Below are 17,161 nucleotides of genomic sequence, written 5' to 3'. Positions count from 1 at the left end.
GACTCACTGAAGTACATCTCCAGTGGTGCCAGTGAACTCTCTGGACTCACTGCAGTGCATCCCAGTGGTGCCAGTGCACTCTCTGGACTCACTGCACTGCATCCCCACTGGTGCCAGTGCACTCTCTGGACTCACTGCACTGCATCTCCAATGGTGCCAGTGCACTCTCTGGACTCACTGCACTGCATCCCCAGTGGTGCCAATGCACTCTCTGGACTCACTGCTGTGCATCTCCAATGGTGCCAGTGCACTCTCTGGACTCACTGCACTGCATCACCAGTGGTGCCAGTGCACTCTCTGGACTCACTGCACTGCATCCCCAGTGGTGCCAGTGCACTCTGTGGACTCACTGCAGTGCATCCTCATTGGTGCCAGTGCACTCTCTGGACTCACTGCACTGGATCCCCAGTGGTGTCAGTGCACTCTCTGGACTCACTGCAGTGCATCCCCAGTGGTGCAAGTGCACTCTCTGGACTCACTGCAGTGCATCCCAAGTGGTGCCAATGCACTCTCTGGACTCACTGCAGTGCATCCCCAGTGGTGCCAGTGCACTCTCTGGACTCACTGCAGTGCATCCCCACTGGTGCCAGTGCACTCACTGGACTCACTGCACTACATTCCCAGTGGTGCTAGTTCACTCTCTGGACTCACTGCACTGCATCCCCAGTGGTGCCAGTGCACTCTTTGGACTCACTGAAGTGCATTCTCAGTGGTGCCAGTCCACTCTCTGGACTCACTGCACTGCATCCCCAGTGGTGCCAGTGCGCTCTCTGGCCTCACTGAAGTGCATTCTCAGTGCTGCCAGTGCACTCTCTGGACTCACTGTAGTGCATCCCCAGTGGTGCCAGTACGCTCTCTGGACTCACTGCACTGCATCCCCAGTGGTGCTAGTGCACTCTGTGGACTCACTGCAGTGCATCCCCAGTGGTGCCAGTGCACTCTCTGGACTCACTGAAAGGCATTCTCAGTGGTGCCAGTGCACTCTCTGGACTCACTGCAGTGCATCACCATTGGTGCCAGTGCACTCTCTGGACTCGCCGCACCGCATCCCCAGTGGTGCCAGTGCACTCTCTGGACTCACTGCACTGCATCCCCAGTGGTGCCAGTGCACTCTCTGGACTCACTGCACTGTAACCCCAGTGGTGCCAAAGCACTCTCTGGACTCACTGCACTGCATCCCCAGTGCTGCCTGTGCACTCTCTGGACTCACTGCACTGCATCCCCAGTGGTGCCACTGCACTCTCTGGACTCACTGCACTGCATCCACAGTGGTGCCAGTGCACTCCCTGGACTCACTGCAGTGCATTCCCTCTGGTGCCAGTGCACTCTCTGGACTCACTGCACTGCATTCCCAGTGGTGCCAGTGCACTCTCTGGACTCACTGCAGTGCATCCCCAGTGGTGCCAGTGCACTCTGTGGACTCACTGCAGTGCATCCCCAGTGGTGCCAGTGCACTCTCTGGACTCACTGAAGTGCATCCCCTGTGGTGCCAGTGCGATCTCTGGACTCACTGCACTGCATTCCCAGTGGTGCCAGTGCACACTCTGGACTCACTGCACTGCATCCCCACTGGTGCCAGTGCACTCTCTGGACTCACTGCAGTGCGTCCCCAGTTTTGCCTGTGCACTCTCTGGACTCACTGCACTGCATACCCAGTGGTGCCAGTGCACTCTCTGGACTAACTGCACTGCATCCCCATTGGAGCCAGTGCACTCTCTGGCCTCACTGCACTGCATCCCCAGTGGTGCCAGTGCACTCTGTGGACTCACTGCAGTGCATCCCCAGTGGAGCCCGTGCACTCTCTGGACTCACTGAAGTGCATCCCCAGTGGTGCCAGTGAACTCTCTGGACTCACTGCACTGCATCCCCAGTGGTGCCAGTGCACTCTCTGGACTCACTGCACTGCATCCCCAGTGGTGCCAGTGCACTCTCTGGACTCACTGAAGTGCATTCTCAGTGGTGCCAGTGCACTCTCTGGACTCACTGCAGTGCATCCCCAGTGGTGCCAGTACACTCACTGGACTGACTGCACTGCATCCCCAGTGGTGCTAGTGCACTCTCTGGACTCACTGCACTGCATCCCCAGTGGTGCCAATGCACTCTCTGGACTCACTGCAGTGCATCCCCAGTGGTGTCAGTGCACTCTCTGGACTCACAGTACTGCATCCCCAGTGGTGCCAGTGCACTCTGTGGACTCACTGCTGTGCATCCCCATTGGTGCCAGTGCACTCTCTGGACTCACTGCACTGCATCCCCAGTGGTGCCAGTGCACTCTCTGGACTCACTGCAGTGCATCCCCAGTGGTGCAAGAGCACTCTCTGGACTCACTGCAGTGCATCCCAAGTGGTGCCAATGCACTCTCTGGACTCACTGCAGTGCATCCCCAGTGGTGCCAGTACACTCTGTGGACTCACTGCACTGCATCCCCAGTGGTGCCAGTGCAGTCTCTGCACTCACTGAAGTGCATCCCCAGTGGTGCCAGTGAACTCTCTGGACTCACTGCAGTGCATCCCCAGTGGTGCCAGTGCACTCTCTGGACTCACTGCACTGCATCCCCAGTGGTGCCAGTGCACTCTCTGGACTCACTGCACTGCATCCCCAGTGGTGCCAGTGCACTCTCTGGACTCACTGCACTGCATCCCCAGTGGAGCCAGTGCACTCTGTGGACTCACTGAAGTGCATCCCCATTGGTGCCAGTGCACTCTCTGGACTCACTGCAGTGCATCCCCAGTGGTGCCAGCGCACTCTCTGGACTCACTGCACTGCATCCCCAGTGGTGCCAGTGCACTCTCTGGACTCACTGCAGTGCATCCCAAGTGGTGCCAATGCACTCTCTGGACTCACTGCAGTGCATCCCCAGTGGTGCCAGTGCAGTCTCTGGACTCACTGAAGTACATCTCCAGTGGTGCCAGTGAACTCTCTGGACTCACTGCAGTGCATCCCAGTGGTGCCAGTGCACTCTCTGGACTCACTGCACTGCATCCCCACTGGTGCCAGTGCACTCTCTGGACTCACTGCACTGCATCTCCAATGGTGCCAGTGCACTCTCTGGACTCACTGCACTGCATCCCCAGTGGTGCCAATGCACTCTCTGGACTCACTGCTGTGCATCTCCAATGGTGCCAGTGCACTCTCTGGACTCACTGCACTGCATCACCAGTGGTGCCAGTGCACTCTCTGGACTCACTGCACTGCATCCCCAGTGGTGCCAGTGCACTCTGTGGACTCACTGCAGTGCATCCCCATTGGTGCCAGTGCACTCTCTGGACTCACTGCACTGGATCCCCAGTGGTGTCAGTGCACTCTCTGGACTCACTGCACTGCATCCCCAGTGGTGCAAGTGCACTCTCTGGACTCACTGCAGTGCATCCCAAGTGGTGCCAATGCACTCTCTGGACTCACTGCAGTGCATCCCCAATGGTGCCAGTACACTCTCTGGACTCACTGCACTGCATCCCCAGTGGTGCCAGTGCAGTCTCTGCACTCACTGAAGTGCATCTCCAGTGGTGCCAGTGAACTCTCTGGACTCACTGCAGTGCATCCCCAGTGGTGCCAGTGCACTCTCTGGACTCACTGCACTGCATCCCCAGTGGTGCCAGTGCACTCTCTGGACTCACTGCACTGCATCCCCAGTGGTGCCAGTGCACTCTCTGGACTCACTGCACTGCATCTCCAATGGTGCCAGTGCACTCTCTGGACTCACTGCACTGCATCCCCAGTGGTGTCAGTGCACTCTCTGGACTCACTGCACTGCATCCCCAGTGGTGCAAGTGCACTCTCTGGACTCACTGCAGTGCATCCCAAGTGGTGCCAATGCACTCTCTGGACTCACTGCAGTGCATCCCCAGTGGTGCCAGTACACTCTCTGGACTCACTGCACTGCATCCCCAGTGGTGCCAGTGCACTCTCTGGACTCACTGCAGTGCATCCCAAGTGGTGCCAATGCACTCTCTGGACTCACTGCACTGCATCCCCAGTGGTGCCAGTACACTCTCTGGACTCACTGCACTGCATCCCCAGTGGTGCCAGTGCAGTCTCTGCACTCACTGAAGTGCATCTCCAGTGGTGCCAGTGAACTCTCTGGACTCACTGCAGTGCATCCCCAGTGGTGCCAGTGCACTCTCTGGACTCACTGCACTGCATCCCCAGTGGTGCCAGTGCACTCTCTGGACTCACTGCACTGCATCCCCAGTGGTGCCAGTGCACTCTCTGGACTCACTGCACTGCATCTCCAATGGTGCCAGTGCACTCTCTGGACTCACTGCAGTGCATCCCCAGTGGTGCCAGTGCACTCTCTGGACTCACTGCAGTGCATCCCCAGTGGTGCCAGTGCACTCTCTGGACTCCCGGTACCGCATCCCCAGTGGTGCCAGTGCACTCTCTGGGCTCACTGCAGTGCATCCCCAGTGGTGCCAGTGCACTCTCTGGACACACTGAAGTGCATCCCCAGTGGTGCCAGTGCACTCTCTGGACTCACTGCACTACTCCAGCCGCGGCAGTCGCTCCAGCCGCGGTAGCCCTCCAGCCTCGGCAGCCGCGGCTGCCGCTCCAGCCGCTCCAGCCGCGGTAACCGCTCCAAACTCGGCAGGAGCTCCAGCCGCGGCAGCCGCTCCAGCCGCTCTAGCCGCGGCAGCCGCTCCAGCCGCTACCGAGTGGAGCGGCTGCCACGGCTGGAGCGGTTGCCGCGGTTGGAGAGTCTGCCGCGTATGCCGCGGACGGAGCGGCTGCCGCGGCTGGAGCGGCTGCCGCGGCTGCCGCGGCTGCCGAGGCTGGAGGGCTACCGCGGCTGGAGCGACTGCCGCGGCTGGAGTAGTGCAGTGAGTCCAGAGAGTGCACTGGCACCACTGGGGATGCAGTGCAGTGAGTCCAGAGAGTGCACTGTCACCGTTGGGGATGCACTGCAGTGTCTGCAGAGAGTGCCCTGGCACCACTAGGGATGCAGTGCAGTGAGACCAGAGAGTGCACTGGCACCACTGGTGATGCACTGCAGTGCGTCCAGAGAGTGCACTGGCACCACTGTGGATGCAGTGCAGTGAGTTCAGAGAGAGCCCTGGCAGCACAGGGGATGCAGTGCAGTGAGTCCAGAGAGTGCACTGGCACCACTAGGGATGCAGTGCAGTGAGTCCAGAGAGTGCACTGGCACCACTGGGGATGCACTGCAGTGAGTCCAGAGAGTGCACTGGCACCACTCGGGATGCAGTGCAGTGAGTCCAGAGTGCATTAGCTCCACTGGGGATGCATTGACGCGAGTCCAGAGAGTGCACTGGCACCACTGGGGATGCACTGCAGTCACACCAGAGAGTGCACTGGCACCACTGGGGATGCGGTGCAGTGAGTCCAGAGAGTGCACTGGCCCCACTGGGGATGCACTGCAGTGAGTCCAGAGAGTGCACTGGAACCACTGGGGATGCGGTGGCGGGAGTCCAGAGAGTGCTTTGGCACCACTGGGGATGCAGTACAGTGAGTCCAGAGAGTGCACTGGCACCACTGGGGATGCAGCGCAGTGACTCTAGAGAGTGCACTGGCACCACTCAGGGTGCAGTGCGGTGGGTCCAGAGAGTGCACTGGCACCACTGGGGATGCAGTACAGTGAGTCCAGAGAGTGCACTGGCACCACTGGGGATGCAGTGCAGTGAGTCCAGAGAGTGCACTGGCACCACTGGGGATGCACTGCAGTGAGTCCAGAGTGCACTAGCACCACTGGGGATGCACTGCAGTGAGTCCAGAGAGTGCACTGGCACCACCGGGAATGTACTGCAGTGAGTCCAGGGAGTGCACTGGCACCACTGGGGATGCACTGCAGTGAGTCCAGAGTGCACTAGCACCACTGGGGATGCACTTCAGTGAGTCCAGAGAGTGCACTGGCACCACTGGGGATGCAGTGACGCGAGTCCAGAGAGTGCACTGGCACCACTGGGGATGCAGTGACGCGAGTCCAGAGAGTGCACTGGCACCACTGGGGATGCACTGCAGTCACTCCAGAGAGCGCACTGGCACCACTGGGGATGCGCTGCAGTGAGTCCAGAGAGTGCACTGGCACAACTGGGGATGCAGTGCAGTGACTCTAGAGAGTGCACTGGCACCACTGCGGATGCGGTGCAGTGAGTCCAGAGACTGTACTGGCACCACAGGTGATGCAGTGCAGTGAGTCCAGAGAGTGCACTGGCAGCACTGGGGATGCAGTGCAGTGAGTCCAGAGAGTGCACTGGCACCACAGGTGATGCACTCCAGTGAGTCCAGAGAGTGCACTGGCACCACTGGGGATGCACTGCAGTGACTCGAAAGAGTGCACTGGCACCACTGGGGAAGCAGTGCAGTGAGTCCAGAGAGTGCACTGGCACCACTGGGGATGCACTGCAGTGAGTCCAGAGAGTGCACTGTCACCACTGGGGATGCAGTGCAGTGAGTCCAGAGAGTGCACTGGCACCACTGAGAATGCACTGCAGTGAGTCCAGAGAGTGCCCTGGCACCACTGGGGATGCACTGCACTGAGTCCAGAGATTGCACTGGCACCACTGGGGATGCAGTACAGTGAGTCCACACAGTGCACTAGCACCACTGGGGATGCAGTGCAGTGAGTCCAGAGAGTGCACTGGCACCACTGGGGATGCAGTGCAGTGAGTCCAGAGAGTGCACTGGCACCACTGGTGATGCACTGCTGTGAGTCCAGAGAGTGCTCTTGCACCACAGGGGATGCAGTGCAGTGACTCAAGAGAGTGCACTGGCAGCACTGGGGATGCAGTGCAGTGAGTCCAGAGAGTGCACTGGCACCACTGGGGATGCAGTGCAGTGAGTCCAGAGAGTGCAATGGCACCACTGCGGATGCACTGCAGTGAGTCCAGAGAGTGCACTGGCTCCACTGGGGATGCACTGCAGTGAGTCCAGAGAGTGCACTGGCACCACTGGGGATGCACTGCAGTGAGTCCAGAGAGTGCACTGGCACCACTGGGGATGCACTGCAGTGAGTCCAGAGAGTGCACTGGCACCACTGGGGATGCACTGCAGTGAGTCCAGAGAGTGCACTGGCACCACAGGGGATGCACTGCAGTGAGTCCACAGAGTGTACTAGCACTACTGGGGATGCAGTGCAGTGAGTCCAGAGAGTGCACTGGCAGCACTGGGGATGCAGTGCAGTGAGTCCAGAGAGTGCACTGGCACCACTGGGGATGCAGTGCAGTGAGTCCAGAGAGTGCACTGTCACCGTTGGGGATGCACTGCAGTGTCTGCAGAGAGTGCCCTGGCACCACTAGGGATGCAGTGCAGTGAGTCCAGAGAGTGCACTGGCACCACTGGGGATGCAGTGCATTGAGTCCAGAGAGTGCACTGGCACCACTGGTGATGCACTGCTGTGAGTCCAGAGAGTGCTCTTGCACCACAGGGGATGCAGTGCAGTGACTAAAGAGAGTGCACTGGCAGCACTGGGGATGCAGTGCAGTGAGTCCAGAGAGTGCACTGGCACCACTGGGGATGCACTGCAGTGAGTCCAGAGAGTGTACTGGCACCACTGGGGATGCACTGCAGTGAGTCCAGAGAGTGCACTGGCACCACTGGGGATGCACTGCAGTGAGTCCAGAGAGTGCACTGGCACCACTGGGGATGCACTGCAGTGAGTCCACAGAGTGCACTGGCACCACTGGGGATGCAGTGCATTGAATCCAGTGAGTGCACTGGCACCACTGGGGATGCAGTGCAGTGAGTCCAGAGAGTGCACTGGCACCACTGGGGATGCACTGCAGTGAGTCCAGAGAGTGCACTGTCACTACTGGGGATGCAGTGCAGTGAGTCCAGAGAGTGCACTGGCACCACTGGGGATGCAGTGCAGTGAGTCCTGAGAGTGCACTGGCACCACTGGGGATGCAGTGCAGTGAGTCCAGAGATTGCACTGGCACCACTGGGGATGCGGTACAGTGAGTCCACACAGTGCACTAGCACCACTGGGGATGCAGTGCAGTGAGTCCAGAGAGTGCACTGGCACCACTGGGGATGCAGTGCAGTGAGTCCAGAGAGTGCACTGGCACCACTGGTGATGCACTGCTGTGAGTCCAGAGAGTGCTCTTGCACCACAGGGGATGCAGTGCAGTGACTCAAGAGAGTGCACTGGCAGCACTGGGGATGCAGTGCAGTGAGTCCAGAGAGTGCACTGGCACCACTTGAGATGCAGTGCAGTGAGTCCAGAGAGTACTCTGGCACCACTGCGGATGCACTGCAGTGAGTCCAGAGAGTGCACTGGCTCCACTGGGGATGCAGTGCAGTGAGTCCAGAGAGTGCACTGGCACCACTGGGGATGCACTGCAGTGAGTCCAGAGATTGTACTGGCACCACTGGGGATGCACTGAAGTGAGTCCAGAGAGTGCACTGGCACCACTGAGAATGCACTTCAGTGAGTCCAGAGAGTGCACTGGCACCACTGGGGATGCACTTCAGTGAGTCCAGAGAGTGCACTGGCACCACTGGGGATGCAGTGCTGTGACTCCAGAGAGTGCACTGGCACCACTGGGGATGCAGTGCAGTGAGTCCAGAGAGTGCACTGGCACCACTGGGGATGCGGTGCCGGGAGTCCAGAGAGTGCTTTGGCACCAGTGGGGATGCACTGCAGTTACTCCAGAGACTGCACTGGCACCACTGGGGATGCAGTGCAGTGAGTCCAGTGAGTGCACTGGCACCACTGGGGATGCACTGCAGTGAGTCCAGAGAGTGCACTGTCACCACTGTGGATGCACTGCAGTGAGTCCAGAGAGTGCACTGTCACCACTGGGGATGCAGTTCTGTGACTCCGGAGAGTGCACTGGCACCACTGAGAATGCACTTCAGTGAGTCCAGAGAGTGCACTGGCACCACTGGGGATGCACTTCAGTGAGTCCAGAGAGTGCACTGGCACCACTGGGGATGCAGTGCTGTGACTCCAGAGAGTGCACTGGCACCACTGGGGATGCAGTGCAGTGAGTCCAGAGAGTGCACTGGCACCACTGGGGATGCGGTGCCGGGAGTCCAGAGAGTGCTTTGGCACCAGTGGGGATGCACTGCAGTTACTCCAGAGACTGCACTGGCACCACTGGGGATGCAGTGCAGTGAGTCCAGAGAGTGCACTGGCACCACTGGGGATGCACTGCAGTGAGTCCAGAGAGTGCACTGGCACCACTGGGGATGCACTGCAGTGAGTCCAGAGAGTGTACTGGCACCACTGGGGATGCACTGCAGTGAGTCCAGAGAGTGCACTGGCACCACTGGGGATGCACTGCAGTGAGTCCAGAGAGTGCACTGGCACCACTGGGGATGCACTGCAGTGAGTCCACAGAGTGCACTAGCACTACTGGGGATGCAGTGCAGTGAGTCCAGAGAGTGCACTGGCAGCACTGGGGATGCAGTGCAGTGAGTCCAGAGAGTGCACTGGCACCATTGGGGATGCAGTGCAGTGAGTCCAGAGAGTGCACTGGCACCACTGGGGATGCAGTGCAGTGAGTCCAGAGAGTGCACTGGCACCACTGGGGATGCACTGCAGTGAGCCCAGAGAGTGCACTGGCACCAGTGGGGATGCACTGCAGTAAGTCCAGTGAGTGCACTGGCACCACTGGGGATGCAGTGCAGTGGGTCCAGTGAGTGTACTGGCACCACTGAGAATGCACTTCAGTGAGTCCAGAGAGTGCACTGGCACCACTGGGGATGCACTGCAGTGAGTCCAGAGAGTGCAGTGGCACCACTGGGGATGCACTGCAGTGAGTCCAGAGAGTGCACTGGCACCACTGGGGATGCAGTGCAGTGAGTCCAGAGAGTGCACTGGCACCACTGGGGATGCAGTGCAGTGAGTCCAGAGAGTGCACTGGCACCACTGGGGATGCGGTGCTGGGAGTTCAGAGAGTGCTTTGGTACCAGTGGGGATGCAGTGCAGTTACTCCAGAGACTGCACTGGCACCACCGGGGATGCAGTGCAGTGAGTCCAGAGAGTGCACTGGCACCACTGGGGATGCAGTGCAGTGAGTCCAGAGATTGCACTGGCACCACTGGGGATGCAGTGCTGTGACTCCAGAGAGCGCACTGGCACCACTGGGGATGCAGTGCAGTGAGTCCAGAGAGTGCACTGGCACCACTGGGGATGCACTGCAGTGAGCCCAGAGAGTGCACTGGCACCAGTGGGGATGCACTGCAGTGAGTCCAGAGAGTGCACTGGCACCACTGGGGATGCGGTGCCGGGAGTCCAGAGAGTGCTTTGGCACCAGTGGGGATGCACTGCAGTTACTCCAGAGACTGCACTGGCACCACTGGGGATGCAGTGCAGTGAGTCCAGTGAGTGCACTGGCACCACTGGGGATGCACTGCAGTGAGTCCAGAGAGTGCACTGTCACCACTGGGGATGCACTGCAGTGAGTCCAGAGAGTGCACTGTCACCACTGGGGATGCAGTTCTGTGACTCCGGAGAGTGCACTGGCACCACTGAGAATGCACTTCAGTGAGTCCAGAGAGTGCACTGGCACCACTGGGGATGCACTTCAGTGAGTCCAGAGAGTGCACTGGCACCACTGGGGATGCAGTGCTGTGACTCCAGAGAGTGCACTGGCACCACTGGGGATGCAGTGCAGTGAGTCCAGAGAGTGCACTGGCACCACTGGGGATGCGGTGCCGGGAGTCCAGAGAGTGCTTTGGCACCAGTGGGGATGCACTGCAGTTACTCCAGAGACTGCACTGGCACCACTGGGGATGCAGTGCAGTGAGTCCAGAGAGTGCACTGGCACCACTGGGGATGCACTGCAGTGAGTTAGGGCCTGCCTTGGGGGGGGTGGGTTGGGGCATGTGCCTTGGGGGTGGGGTTGGGAGCTGCTTCTACGCTGTAGGGGTCTGGGTCTTGGGGGGTTGGGGCTGTGTTTACAGCTTTGGGGCGTGCCTCTGGGGAGGGTGGGGAGTTGCTTGTACATGCTAGGGGCTTCCCTCTGTGGGGCTTTGGGGCCTGCCTCGGGGGGGGGAGGGGTTGGAAGCTGCTTGCACACCCTTGGGGCCTGCCTCTGCGGGGGCTTGGTGCCTGCGTCTGGTGAGTGTGGGGGGGGGGGGGGGGGTTCAGAGCTGGTTGTAGTGTAGGAGCCTGCGTTGGGGGGGGGTTGGGAGCTGCTTGTACATTGGAAGCCTGGTTTGGGGGGGGGGGAGGTTTGGAGCTGCTTGTGCACCTTTGGGGCTTGCATCTGGGGGGGGGGTTGGGGCCTGCCTCTGGGGGGGGTGGGTGGTTGTGAGCTGCTTGCACACCCTTGGGGCCTGCCTCTGCGGGGGCTTGGTGCTTGCATCTGGGGAGTGGGGGGGGTTCAGATCTGGTTGTACAGTAAAGGAGCCTGCGTTGGGGGGGGGGGGTGGGAGCTGCTCATACACTGGACGCCTGGGATGGGGGGGGAGGTTTGGAGCTGCTTGTGCACCTTTGGGACTTGCATCTGGGGGGGGTCGGGTGCTGGTTGTACACCTTTGGGGCCTGCCTCTGGGGGGGTGGTTGTGAGCTGCTTGTTCACCGTTGGGGCCTGTGTCTGGGGGGGGTGGGAGCTGCTTGTACACTGTTAGGGCATGCCTTGGGGGGTGGGGGTTGGGGTATGTGCCTTGGGGGGTTGGGGTTGGGAGCTGCTTCTATGCTGTAGGGGTCTGGGTCTTGGGGGCCTATGCTTTTCTTTTTCTTTCGCAGGTGCCTTGCACAGACTCAGAGGGGCCAAGCTGCACTCTGAAGAGCAGCACGAGAAGGGCAGGCTGGTCGTGAGTGGGGTTGGAGCAGAATGGCCAAGTTGCGCAAGGTGACTGCGAAGGGTATCCATCTTGCTTTGCAGGTGCCATGGCAGGCTCTACACAGAAGTGGCTGAGGATTTGAGAAGAGGTTACAGAGCATCAAGGAGCGGCACGTGCAGTGACGGTTTCCAAACGGTATGGTTGCTTTCTCTTCTGTTGATCAGGTGCCACAGGCAAGGTGGGCTGTGACAGTAGTCTTTAGAATCGGAGCAAAGCAGGTCACTTGAATGCCACGGGGCATCTGAGAAGGGTGTTTTAACAGAAAAAGCTTGTCTGGCATGGCAGTGCCTGATGGCAGTGTGTTTCCACAGGTGAAGAGGTGCCTGGAGCCCCATCCTGTCTAGCCTGCGCACACCTCGCTGAGAACGAAAGCCGCTTTCCAGTAATTCAGAAAGCCAAGTTACGTCTCGGCCTCGAGCATCTGGGGCGTGTGCCTGTGCTTTTGGGCCTGTCTGTAGCGTTTGGCACCTGCATTAGTACTTGCTTGGCATATGTTTAGGCTTTTGGGGCCTGTGTCTTGGGGGTTTGTGGAGCTGCTTGTACACCTTTGGGGACTGTGTTTTGGGGGGGGGGGTCAGGGCCTGCATCTGGGCGGGTTGGAAGCTGTTCCTAGAATGTAGGGATCTGTATCTGTGGGGGTTGGGAGCTGCTTGTACACTGCAGGGATCTACATCTGGAGGGGGTTGGGAACTGCTTGTCCACCTTTGGGACTTGCATCTGGGGGGTGGTTGGGAGCTGCTTGTACACCTTTTGGACTTGCATCTGGAGTGGGTTGGGAGCTGCTTGTACATCTTTGGGACTTGTATCTGGGGGGGGTTGAGAGCTGCTTGTACACTGCAGGGTCCTGCCTTGGGCATGGTTTGTAGCTGCTTGTACAGCTTTGGGGTCTGCAGCTGGGGGGTGGTTGAGAGGTACTTGTCCACTGTAGGTGCCCATGTCTGGGGAGTTGGGAGCTGCTTGTACACTTCTGGGGCCTGCAGCTGGGAGGGGTTGTGAGATGCTTGTACATGCTAGGGGCTTCCCTCTATGGGGCTTTGGTGCTTGCCTCGTGGGGGGGGTGGTTGGGAGCTGCTTGCACACCCTTGGGGCCTGCCTCTGTGGGGGCTTGGTGCTTCCGTCTGGGGAGCGGGGGGGTGGGGGTTCAGAGCTGGTTGTACAGTATAGGAGCCTGCGTTGGGGGGGGGTTGGGAGCTGCTCGTACACTGGACGCCTGGGTTGGGGGGGGGAGGTTTGGAGCTGCCTTGTGCACCTTTGGGGCTTGCATCTGGGGGGGGGGGTCGGGTGCTGGTTGTACACCTCTGGGGCCTGCCTCTGGGGAGGGAGGGTGGGGAGGGAGTTGCTTGTACCCCTTCGGGGCCTGTGTCTGGGGGGGGTTTGGCGCCTGCGTCTGGGGGGGGGAGTTTGGAGCTGGTTGTACACCTTTCGGGATTGCCTCTGGAGGGGGTTGGGGCCTGCCTCTGGGGGGGGGGGGTGGTTGTGAGCTGCTTGTACACCTTTGGGGCCTGCGCCTGGGGGGGGGGTGGGAGCTGCTTGTACACTGTTAGGGCCTGCCTTGGGGGGGGGGGGTTGGGGCATGTGCCTTGGGGGATGGGGTTGGGAGCTGCTTCTATGCTGTAGGGGTCTGGGTCTTGGGGGGTTGGGGCTGTTTGTATACCTTTGGGGCGTGCCTCTGGGGAGGGCGGGGAGTTGCTTGTACACCTTTGGGGCCTGTGTCTGGGGGGGGGTTGGGGCCTGTGCTGGGGGGGGTTGGGAGCTGCTTGTACACTCTAGGGTCCTCTGGCGGGCTTTGGAGCCTCCCTTTGAGGGGGGCAGTTGGGAGCTGGTTGTACACCTTTGGGGCCTGAGTTTGGGGCGTGCGGGCTGGGGCTGGGGCCTGCATCTGGGTGGGGTGGGGTCCAGTTCATGGGGGGAGGGTTGGGAGCTGCTTGTGGACAGTTGGGGTCTGCATCTGGGTGTGGTTGGGGCCTGTGTCTGGGGGTGGGTCGTGGCCTGCGTGTAGACTTCTGCAGCCTGTGTCTGGTGTTTGGGGGCTTTTCTGTAGCGTTTGGGGCTTGCATTTTGGCTTTGGGATGTGTCTTGAGCTTCTGGGGCCTAGCTGTAGTGCTTGGGGCCTGCGTCTGGGGCTTTTCTGTAGCATTTTGGTCGCGTGTTTGTGATTTGGGGTCTGTATCCAGGGTTTTGCCTTTTTTGTAGTTTTCAGCTTTGTGTCAGTTTCTTTGTCGGTTGCCTGGGGTTAGGGGCAGTTTGGGGTTTGGATCATTAGTCAGTGTCATTAGCGTCGGGGGGTTGATACGAAGGGTTAGGGTTGTGGTTAGAGTTGTTAGGGTTAAAGGGAATAAGGATTTTTAGGGTAAGGGGATCAAGGTTGTGGGAATAAAAATGTTTTAGCACAGAGTTACATCGTTTAGAGGGAAGGAAGGTGGTATTGAGATATGCTTGCAGTGAGAAGAAAGCTTACCAGACAACCTTGTGAAATGCAGACAACCAGAATCCTTAGAGCAATTGGGTGGAAATCACGGTGTAAGAAACATTACCACCTCAAAGAGGAAAACAGTCAAGGAAAAAAGAAAATTGACTTGTAACAGGCCAGCAGCTGTGTATTTTCAGTGAAGCACCGGATAGATCGTGAACCTGGATTACCCAGTCAATGGGGAAACTGGGGAGGGTCCTGGTCACCGAGAGGAAAAAAAAATTTATATAAACTGTGTTATGGAACTAGTAGGTAGTTTGTGGGACGCCTGCCATTGCAATCGTGAATAAAAATGCTACTTCACTGAGATCCTTGCCTGAGCCTATGTTATTGGTTACAGAGTGTTTCTAACAAGATGTTAGGGTTTTAAGGTTTCAGGGCTAAGGCACTAGGGTTGGGTTTCAGGGTTAGGGTTTCCAGGGTTTAGGGTTAGGTTTTTAAGGTTGTTAGGGCTGGAGTTATAAGGGTTAGGGGTTGGGGGTTGGTGTGTTAAGGTTTTAAAATATTTTGTGGTTTTAGTGTTGATAGGGTTTTTAGGGTTAGGGTCTTAGGGTTTTAGTTATGGTCAGGTATTTAGAGTTAGGGTTTTAAGGTCTTAAAAAAAAAAATTAAGGTTAGGGTCTCCAGGGTTAGGGCTTTGAGAATCTTTACTTTTTGGGTTAGGGTTTAGAGGGTCTTAATTTTTAGGGTTAGGGCTTTTAGGCATAGGTCTAGTGTGGTAAATTTTATCGGGTTAGGACTGTAAGGGTTTTTAGGGTTAGGGTTTCTAGGGTTTTTTGGGGTAGGGGTTAGGGTTAGATCGGTGGTTGCCGTAGGCTTAGGGGTCAAGGTTCTGAGGGGTTAGGCCTCATATTAGGGCGGAAGGCCAAAATAAGAGGGTGGGAGCCCCCCCAAAATCGAAGGGTTGAAGCCCCAAGTTAGGGGAAGGAACGTCAAAATAGTGGGGTCCCCCAAAATTGGGCGGAAGAGCTCTTAATATTGGGGGAAACCCAAAAAAGGAGGGTGGGGGACTCTAAAATTGGTTGTGTCCCCCCCAAAATTGGTTGTGTCCCCCCCAAAATTGGTTGTGTCCCCCCCAAAATTGGTTGTGTCCCCCCCCAATTAGGGGAGGAACCCCCAAAATTGGGTGGGCGAACCCCCAAATTGGGGGGGAAGAAGACTTAAATGGAAGTGTGAAATTCCAGAATTGAATGTGGACCCCCCAGAACACTCTTCAGGGGTTTAGTGTGGTAAATTTTATCGGGTTAGGGCTGTAAGGGTTTTTAGGGTTAGGGTTTCTAGGGTTTGTTGGGGTAGGGGTTAGGGTTGGATCCTACTTTGGATCCGGCTGCAGGAGCTGGAGCGGCTGCAGGAGCTGGAACTGGAACGGCTGCAGGAGCTGGAGCTGGAGTAGCTGCAGGATCTGGAACTGGAGCGGCTGCAGGAGCTGGAGCGGCTGCAGGAGCTGGAGCGGCTGCAGGAGCTGGAGCGGCTGCAGGAGCTGGAGCGGCTGCAGGAGCTGGAGCTGGAACGGCTACAGGAGCTGCAGCTGGAGCGGCTGCAGGAGCTGCAGCTGGAGCGGCTGCAGGAGCTGCAGCTGGAGTGGCTGCAGGAGCTGCAGCTGGAACGGCTACAGGAGCTGGAGCTAGGTTGCTAGTAGCATCAATTGCAGCTCGATAGGCACAAGCCAGACCCCAGCACGCTACAGTGATTTGTGTCACTTTGGAACTGCCAGAGTCATGACACCTTTTTTTCAAGCATTCTGCCAGCTTTTTAGGATTTTGCAGTTGTTCAGGGGTGAATGTCCAAAACACTGGAGGTGACCACTGCTCTAGAAACCTGCCCATATCCTCCCACACTCCCTGCCACTCGCAACTATCCCGCCTCAAGACAGATCTCCGGATGAGATTCCTAAGTAGTTGTTTAACCCTCCACAAAATCTGAAGCGCATTCAGGAGACATAACAACAAGAGCAGGCTGGTCTGAGTATCCCAAGGATATTCAACATCTCGGAGAACCACCGTAACTAACTCGGGGGATAAGAGGGTGGTGGTGAAGGAGAAAGGGAGAGTGAACAGGTAGGGAAACATGTCTTCCCCTGTCCCCTTCACAGATTGGCTCCCTAACGAAAACAGGCAATAGGTGTAATTGCTAATAGTTTCCGAGATATGGGTTCCAAAGTATAGAGTCGATGTCAGTGCTGAGTACAAATACCAGGTTAAAGTCATGACCAGATATTTCATCATTTCATAAGCCATTGCTACACCGCACAGTACCATAACAATCTTAAACCAGGGCCCGGAAAGGATAAACAGTGCAACAGGGAGCACATACAGAAAGTAACGCACCATAAAACTCAATTTGGAATACAGGTACAGCAGACTGGAGATTAAGGCAATCAACATCGTGACTAGCAACTATTAAGCAGGTCCAATACTTATACCAATATTAGTTTAACACACTCTGGTCAGATTTGTCGATATCTCAACCCTTCGGGCCCCACGTTGGGCGCCAAAAAGACTGTTGTGGTTTAACCCGGCTGGCAGCTAAACACCACACAGCCGTTCGCTCACCCTCCCCCCTCCCTCTCTGGGATGGGGGAGAGAAACGGGAAAGTGAAGCCTGTGAGTTGAGATAAAGACAGTTTATTAAGACAGGAAAATAATAATAACAATAATAATAATAATAGTGATAATGGTAATAGTATTAACAATAATAATGTGTAAGAAAACAAGTGATGCACAATGCAATTGCTCACCACCCGCTGACCGATGCCCAGCCTATTCCCGAGCAGCCGGCCCCCCCACCCCGGCCAGCCACCCCTATATATTGTTTAGCATGACGTCAGATGGTATGGAATACCCCTTTGGCCAGTTTGGGTCAGCTGTCCTGGGTCTGTCCCCTCCCAGCTCCTGCTGCACCCCCAGCCTGCTCGCTGGCAGGACAGAGCAAGAAGCCGAAAAG

General features: G+C 57.7%; 1 long non-coding RNA gene across 3 annotated transcripts; it reads left to right on the top strand.

The window, feature by feature from the left end:
* The first annotated feature begins 10,957 nt into the window (after positions 1-10,957).
* LOC308186930 lies at positions 10,958-14,527 on the top strand. 3 transcript variants are annotated; one of them, XR_013944391.1, is made up of 4 exons: positions 10,958-11,020; positions 11,651-11,883; positions 12,060-12,147; positions 14,159-14,527. It is a non-coding gene; the product is annotated as an uncharacterized lncRNA (long non-coding RNA). The 3 variants fall into 3 exon arrangements; XR_013944392.1 differs by lacking the exon at positions 10,958-11,020 and having other exon boundaries at positions 11,556-11,883; positions 14,191-14,527; XR_013944393.1 differs by lacking the exon at positions 10,958-11,020 and having other exon boundaries at positions 11,556-11,883.
* The last annotated feature ends 2,634 nt before the right edge of the window (positions 14,528-17,161 follow it).

The sequence above is a fragment of the Anser brachyrhynchus genome, assembly GCF_964034855.1.
Source record: "Anser brachyrhynchus genome assembly, contig: SCAFFOLD_228, whole genome shotgun sequence".
Taxonomy (NCBI): domain Eukaryota; kingdom Metazoa; phylum Chordata; class Aves; order Anseriformes; family Anatidae; genus Anser; species Anser brachyrhynchus.
This window is presented reverse-complemented; position numbering and strand designations above follow the sequence as displayed.